The sequence below is a fragment of the Carlito syrichta genome, unplaced genomic scaffold, assembly GCF_000164805.1.
Source record: "Carlito syrichta isolate Samal-C Ts95f unplaced genomic scaffold, Tarsius_syrichta-2.0.1 Scaffold302371, whole genome shotgun sequence".
Classification (NCBI taxonomy): Eukaryota; Metazoa; Chordata; class Mammalia; order Primates; family Tarsiidae; genus Carlito; species Carlito syrichta.
The window spans coordinates 1-8,441 of NW_007246467.1; positions in this window are offsets into that span (position 1 = coordinate 1).

An 8,441-nucleotide genomic window follows, 5' to 3' on the forward strand; every position below is an offset into this window, starting at 1 on the left:
CGGGCCCAGGTGTGTTCTCTGTTTACAACTTGTCGCCCTGTGGGTTTGCGGGGAGCCCGAATCCGATCGCCCAGATGACAGTGCAGGGTTTCGCCACCGCCTGCCTTCCTGGGTTGCGGGCTCGCGGCTGCCAGGGTCCAGGGAGGCTTGCTTGGCCCCAGGGCCGTTTTCCGCCGGTGCCAGCCGAGCCTCTTCGGCATGCGAGGGCTGTTTGAATTGCTGGGGTGCCCTTCCTGGGATCCATCCATTCTAGGATGGAGTTTGAGGACACGGCAGTGGCATGGATGCGAACGTTGGTCGTTTAGAGCCCCTTTCTCGTTTTTTACGCATCTTGCTCAAGTGCCTGGGGTCACCCTTAGCGGAAATTGTCTTGGGCAATGCTAATTGTTTTTTTTTTTTTTTTTTTAAGTGTTCAGAATTGTAGTGGTGTTTAATTATAATGCACGACCGTTTGTAGTTAGGAAGGACTCTCACGGTCTTCTTGGTCACTCGTTGTCGCTTGCCTTTTATGTGCTTTTAAAAGTCTTTGTGTAAATCGAACTGCCACTTTCTTTGTTAACCCCAGAATTATTCTTACAAATTGTCTGGTTGGTATGAGAAAACCCGAAAGTTATTTTTGTAATTGTATTGTGGAATGTTTCCAGTTCAGTAGGCCAAAAAAGTAAAGGATTTATTTAAGGCACTTGAAATGGCACATGTTTTAAAACGTGCCAAATGTCAAAACCCAACATAACCCTGGATGATCTGTATTTCCTATGCAGAATTACCGTGAAATGATGTGCCTTACGCCTCTTCTCGTTCTGAAGGCGGAGTTCTAATATGACTTGTTCAGTTTCCCGGTCCACTTCTCTTTAACTAAGTTCTACAGTGAAGTTACAGGTTTGTTTTTAAAGACCTCAGAATTCTGCCTCGAGTTGATTCCTTACATATCTGCAACTGCAGACTTCCTCTGAACTCTGAAACGAAGGAGGTAGGTTTAAAACCCCTTGTATTCGGTGAACATTGCAAAACCTTTTGATTAATGTAATTTAAAGTTTGTGGAAGCAATTCTTACACACCTTTTCCAATTGACTTGAATTGGGGTAATTTTCTCTTTAGAAAAGTCTATCTAGACTGCTAAATAATAATACTTTTTACCCCCATTAGCCCAGGGAAAAGAGGTCTAAGAATTGTGAAATTTTGTAATTTTTATTATATTTTACATTTTTCTTTTTTTTTATCAGTTGGAGTCTCACTCCGTCGTCCAGGCTGGGGTGCAGTGGCATGCCCACAGCCACCACAGTCTCGACCTGCTGGGCTCAGGTGATCCTTCCACCTCAGCCACCAAGTTGCTGGAACTACAGGCATGCACCACTAGGCCTGGTTAATTTTTTAATTCATTTTAGAAATGAGATCTCACCAAGTTGTCCAGGCTGTTCTCGAACCCCTGGTCTCAGGCAGTCCTCTCGCCTCTGCCTCCCAAAGTGCTGGGATTACAGGCATGAGCCACTGCACCCGGCCTATATTCTGCATTTTGGATCTTTAAAAAAGCTTCCCTTGGTATTCACCTTTCAGAATCGATTCTTGTTTGGTGTCCTCCAACAGCTAGAAGTTGAGCTGTGTATGAGTAGTTAAGGATGAACCTGTCAGAGGACCCACTGCAATGGGGAGCTTCCCTTAGGCACAGGGGGTCTCACTGTAAACTACAGAAGTTGGCTAGGGTGGGCACTGAATTTTAAATTTCAGGTGTTATTGTTGGTTGCTGTGCTTGTGTACTGTAGTCTAGTGGCTAAGGGGTTGGACCCAAGAGCCAGATTGTCTAGGTTTGAATCCCGGCTTTGCTTTAGGCAAGGTATTTTTAAATTATTTACCTTTTTTTTTTTTTTTTTTTGAGTTGGAGTCTCACTCTGTCGCCCAAACTGGAGTGCAGTGGCCGCTCCCGGCCACCGCAGCCTCGACCTGCTGGACTCCGGCGATCCTTCCGCCTCAGCCTTCCGAGTAGCCGGAATTACAGGCACGCGCTACCACGCCCGGCTGATTTTTTGATTTATTGTAGAGATGAGGTCTCGCCAAGTTTCCCAGGCAGGTCTCGAACCCGCCGGCACAAGCAATCCACTCACCTCAGCCTCCCAAAGCACGGGATTATAGGCTGAGCCACTGAGCCCGGCAATTATTTACCTTTTTAAAGGCAAGTTATTTGTCTGCTTTGTGCTTTAGTTTTCTTAGCTCCGAAAATGGGGATAATAATGGTGTATATCCTTAGGATGATCTCAAATATTAGATGACTTAATGCCTTTAAAGTGCTTAGCCACCGTGCCTGGTGCATAGTAAGTGCCTGGTAAATGTTATGGCTGTGGCTGCTTTTCCACAGTCTTCTGAGGGATCTCGTGAGCACAAAAGGATGGAGCAGTGTTACTGCAGATTGATTCCATTATGACCCATTTGCTCCTTGAGGGCTAAATAAGAACTTAGTCTCAGGGTCCTGTCTTTGCAACAAGTCAGTCAGTTTTAAATAGAACAGCCAGACCTGAGCTGGGTGCCCTGGGGTGCCACTGGAGAGCTGCTGAAGAAGCCCTGTCTGTCTGTCTTGACAGAACCTTGGATTGTCTCCCTCCTGTTGGTGGTGGCAGCTATTTTAATCACCTGTTTTTGAGTGTGTGATTGGATGTTTCTTTGACTGTCATGTGTTGCTGTCAGAAATATTTGTTTTGATCTGTGAGGGGTACCCCGCAAAACCTGGAATTACCTTTGGGGGGTCGGGCTTACAGGCTCCCCATGTTAGGTAAGTGTTCTAGGAACCCATCGACATCAGTGTGCCAGCTAGCGTTGTGAGAGGCTGCCTTCAGTTTCAGTGGATTTGTTTTGGAGATTCTTTGAGCACGTTTGCCTATTTCATGAAGGGTGATTTAGGAGCACACCTGCCCACACAGCACTGAGTGTTCAGCAGTTTTGGAGTAAAAACGGCAGGACCCTTGTGTCCCACCCTCCCTATTCACCTCATCTGGCCCCTAGCACTTTTTTTGTGTTGGTTTCCCTTGATGAATAAAAGTCCTCACAGGGAAACATTTTGCTGATGTGGAAGAGGTGAAATAAAAAACGGCAGAAGCACTCAAAGGCATCAAAGCAGAGGAGTCCAAAACCTGTTTTGAACAGTGGAAAAAAGTCTCAGTAGGTCTGTTACATCAAATAGACAGTACTTTGAAGGTGACTGAAGTTTAAACTTGTAAGAATAAATACACTTTTAAAAAATAAATTCCAAGTTCATTTGGGCTCTCCTTCGTCTATACCAAAACCAGTAAAAAATATAAAAATGTTTCTGGTCAAAATAAAATATATTATCTATCAAAATATTATGTGTTTGTTTGATCAGGATACTGTATGATTCCAGGGCATACAAGATCACTTTCATCTAAGCAATTTTTGTTTTGTATTGTTTTCTTTATTGATGGAGTAAGGTCAGTTTTGATTTGACATTGTATTCATTTTCAGTTTTCATGTAATTCTTCTTGGAAATTTTCTTTTTTTTTTTAACCTCATTAGTAATTTTATTTACCTGTTGTTCTTGGTTTGCAGGGATATGATATTAGTACTCTTCTTTAAATCAGATAATTTCAAACTTTTGGTCTCAGGACCCTTTTGCACTTTTAAAAATTATTGAGGAACCCCCAAAAGCTTTAATGGACTATTACTATCTATATTTACTGTAATATAAGTGAAAAGAGAAACATAAAATTTTTAATTAATTCACTTAAAATGTGACAATTATAAGCCATTGCATGTTAACATAAACATCATTTTTTTAATAAAACGACTTTTTTTCAAAACAAAAAATAACAGTAGTGAGAAAAGTGGCATTCTTTTACATTTTTGTAAATCTCTAATGTTAGTTTAATAGAAACAGCTGAATTATTAGAACTATTTCTGCATTCAGTCTGTTATGATACGTCATTAGGGTAGATGTATATGTGGAGAAAATTCAGTCTCACACAGTTAATGACTGAAAAAGGGATGGGGCACTTTAAGAGCTTTTCAGATAATTGTGGATATTTTTGTTCGGTATTACATCAAAACTCTACAAATGACAGTTTCTTAAAATTTTGTTGTAGTATGGATTCTGAAATTGTATCAGTGGATATTTTCATACTCTCTTCCATTAAAATCCATTGGTCTGAACTTTAAGTGTATTTTATACCCATGCCTGAATTGGTAACATCATTCCTTGGTCATTTGTAGATATTGATTCGTGAGTTATGCAGGTCTTCCAAATGTTGACTTCTTTCATTATAAGATATCAAATAAATTTGCATTTGTTAATATCACCAGAAACAAATTACTGGAAAGCTGTTCATGTTGTGACGTGATAGTGGATATGAGTTTTCCAGAATTCCAGTTTTTGCTTGAAAGCTCAAAGTTTATCATTGGCAACAAATATGACCGCCAGTTGTTTACTTGAAGTGACAGGCAGGTTTACCTCATTTTTGAGAAAACCTCTGCTAAAATACCCACGTTTGAATAAAAATAGTCTGTCAATTATACTTTCAAAATGGTGTTTCATTAAAAAAAGAGGCCAATTCAAGCTCAGGATTCAGTTGTAGAGGCACTTTGCCTTAAGAAAACAGTCAGCTATTGTAATTCAGTATGCAGCAGAAATTCATACATACTTCCTATTTTGTCACACACAATATTACAAAGATATATAACAATTAATACTTCTTGCTAATTCAATACATTCTTTTTTTTTTGACTTGGAGACTCACTCTGTCACCCAGACCTGCTGGATTCAGGCGATCCTTCCACTTCAGCCTTCCAGCTAGCTGGAACTATAGGCACGTGCCACCACTCCTGGCTAATTTTTTGGTTTATTGTAGAGACAAGGTCTCGCCAAGTTGCCCAGGCTGGTCTCAAACCCCTGAGCTCAGGTAATCCTCTTGCTTCAGCCTCCCAAAGTGCTGGGATTACAGGTGTGAGCCACAGTTCCTGGCCTGTTTCAAGACATTCTTAAGTGAAACTGGCTTTTTCTTTTTTTTTAAATTGCTGGTACTTGATGGTTACTTTGATTTGTTCCAAGATGCCAGTAATTTTAATTAAAAATTTTAATTGTAGTATTATACAAATAGTTTTGATCTTTTGGGTCCTCTAAAAGAGTGTCAGGACCCCAAAGGTCCAGGGACCACATTTTTAGAACTTCTGGATTTAAATTATCAAGAGGATTCCCACACACCTATGATTAATAAGGAGCGTGGTAGTGACAGTCTCTGGTTTGTTTTTGTTTTAGATTTTGGGCCCTGGAAAAGGCCTCATTAAAAAAAAAAATTACAATTAGATGGGAGGGATAAGTTCTAGTGTTCTATATTGTTGTAGGATGACTATAGTTTCAAATATATATAGTTTCAGAGAGTCAAAAGGAAGATAAGGAATGCTCCCAACACAAAGAAATGACAAATATTTGAGATGATGGATATGCTAAATACCCTAATCTGATCACAGTTCATTACATGTATTGCAGCATTAGCATGTACCGTATATACATGTATGATTAAGTGTCCATTAAAATATTAAAAGAAAAAATATTTTAACTAATATGAAAAATTAAACACAGTGAAGGTTATTCATAGAAAGTTGAATGCTTTCTTAATGGTTTTAGTCAGATGCTGATTAAAGCGGATTATAGTATTAGTAATCAGAAATGGCATCGTCTAAGGCCTGGTGTGGTGGCACATGCCTGTAGTCCCAGCTGTTAAGGACTGAGGAGGGAGGATTGCTTGAGCCCAGGAGCTCGAGGCTGTGATGAGCTATGATTGTGCCACTGCACTCCAGTCTGGGTGACAGAGTGAGACCCCAACTAAAAAAAAAAAGATTTATTTATAGTAGGCACACTTTCTAGATTTTTTTCTTTGCATGATGAAAACTAGTCTCTCACGTCTTAATTTCATCTCATTAATTTTTAATTTCCATTTGTAATGACTTTTTCTCCAGTTTTTAACACAAGGTTCATATTTTGACTTTAAAAGATTATTTTTAAAAATTATGGTAAAATATGCATAACACAAAACTTACCATTTTAACCATTTTTAAATGGCATCAAGTACACACACATTGTTGCACATCTCCAGAACTTTTTTGATCTTCCCAAACTGAAACTCAGTACCAGTTAAACGATAACTTTGCTTCTCCCCCCATCTTTCATTCTCTAGCAAGCACCGTTCTACTTTCTGTCTCTGTGAATTTGATCCCAAGTACGTTATATAAGTGTAATCATACAGTGTTTGCCCTTTTGTGACGGGTTTATTTTATTTAGCACCTTGTCTTCGAGGTTTATTCATGCTTTAGGACTCCGTCTGTTTACTTAGAAAAAACATACCATGTATAAATTTAGAAAAAGAGAGGAGACTTTGTTATAAAGGGGTTACAACTGGCAAGGTGGCTAGACAGCGAGGTGGCCGTCCCGCAGACTGGGAGGCACTTCAGAGGAGTAGGGGTGGAGGCAGCAGCTTCATGCAGAAGATGTGGGCTAAATAAACATGCACATTCAATGGGTTACAGGAGGAGCTATGAATATTCATATCGGTGGTCCTGACGTATGGGTATTTAGCAAACATGCGTGTAGTATACAACCCAAGTTTACTTTGGGGTGGAGACTTAACATTTGAATGTAAGACTTAATATTTGAATGTGTTATAACTAGGTCCTATATGTCAAAAGGTCTTGTTAAGGTCAGAGTAACTCAGCTGCTGTCTCTTTACACCAGTGACTCAAGAGACAGGGAACTGGCAGAAAGAAGTTTATTTCTGAATTCAGAATTCTGGAAGACAGAACCTGGCATTTCTGGAACCGGTCTGCTTGCTCCTTAGGTTTCACATTTCGTTTTTATAAGATTAGGGTTACTGGTACGTATACCTTGACTACATGACTGACAGAGCATTGTATAGAGCTTAAGTTACAGCCGTATTTTGTTAATGGTAACATTTATGGTCCACATCTCCTTGTGCCAGTTACCAGGAGAATCTCACAGGTGGGGATCTTAGTTCACAGTTCCTTCATTTTTAGTTCACAGTTCCTTCCAAAGGCTGAATGATATTTTTGTATGTCTATACCACATTTTGTTCATCCATTCCTCTGTTGATGGACATTTGAGTTGCTTCTATCTTGTGGCCATCAGTAATAAGAAACAGGAGTTGATCAAGTTTGCCATAGAGTAAGGGAGTAAACAGAGCCTTTTGCAAAGTAAAACATTATTCACTACAACATATTTTTAATTATTAGTTATAACACAAAAAGTTATACAGATCACAAGATTTATGGTTTCATGGGTACTATATTTTTCCAAATCTATTACCGCTAATAAAAGGGAGTGAATAGGGATTCATTTCCCTCAGTTGAGTGTGAGTGGTCTGCAGGGGAGTCAAGGAGTCTTTGAAGTGACTTAAGGGGAACGTAGGTATGCGCAGGCCCTCTCAAATGCTCGGTTATACCTTTCTTCAAGGGTTGTGGCAATGGACAGACAATAGTGGGTTTCTGTATCAGTCTTTTCAAGATAGAAGGTGCTCTGTAAACAGGACAGAGCCAATCCATGGTTGGTGGTCTTATCAGGATAAAGTTATTGAAATCAGTTTCTTGCCCAATCCAAGCTGTAGTTGTAGCTGCGGAATAGGGGCAGTCACTTAGTCTGTGTCTGAGCTGGATGAGTTGTAAATGTTTTAATACTGCCTTTCTTGTGGCCAGTACTTGTTTAGCTGCTAGAGTAAAAGAAAAACCTCGTGGCAGTTAGAACATAGTTTATTCTTTCAGTGTAGGGAAGCGTGACTTGACCCTTGCTTGGCATGGGCTCCGGTCCTGTTTATAATTTGGTAACTTATGCCACAAAGAGTCGTTTCTGTCAGTCTGTGATCTCTATTTTAACATTAAAGCCATTAGTTATTGTGTCTAAACTGCAAAAGAGAGAGGAATATAATGAAGTGTATCTGACCTCCTATCTTATTGTGGCTGGGAACTAAGTTTTTAGGGTTTTTCTCGTCCCTTTGGCCACGAGGGGGTCTTTGGGGGGGTCTTTTCATTAGGTGGGGATCTTAGGTTTTTATTTTTAGTTCATAGTTCCTTTTAAAGGCTGAATAATATTACATTGTATGTCTGTACCACATTTTGTTTATTCATCCATCTGTTGATGGACACTTGAGTTGCTTCTATCTTGTGAATAATGTTGCTATGAACATGTGTAACAAATATCTCTTTGAGACTTTGCTTCCAGATCTTTTGGGTATATGCGCAGATGTGGAATTGCTAGACCCTTGTACTGTTTTTTGTAGTGGCTGCACCATTTTGCATTCTTACCAGCAGTGCACAAAGGTTCTAATCTCTGCACATCAGCACTTGTTATTTTCCATTTTTGTTTTGTTTTTTTTGGTGATAGTCATCCTAATGGGTGTGAGGTGGTATCTCATTGTGATTTTGATTTATCTTTATGT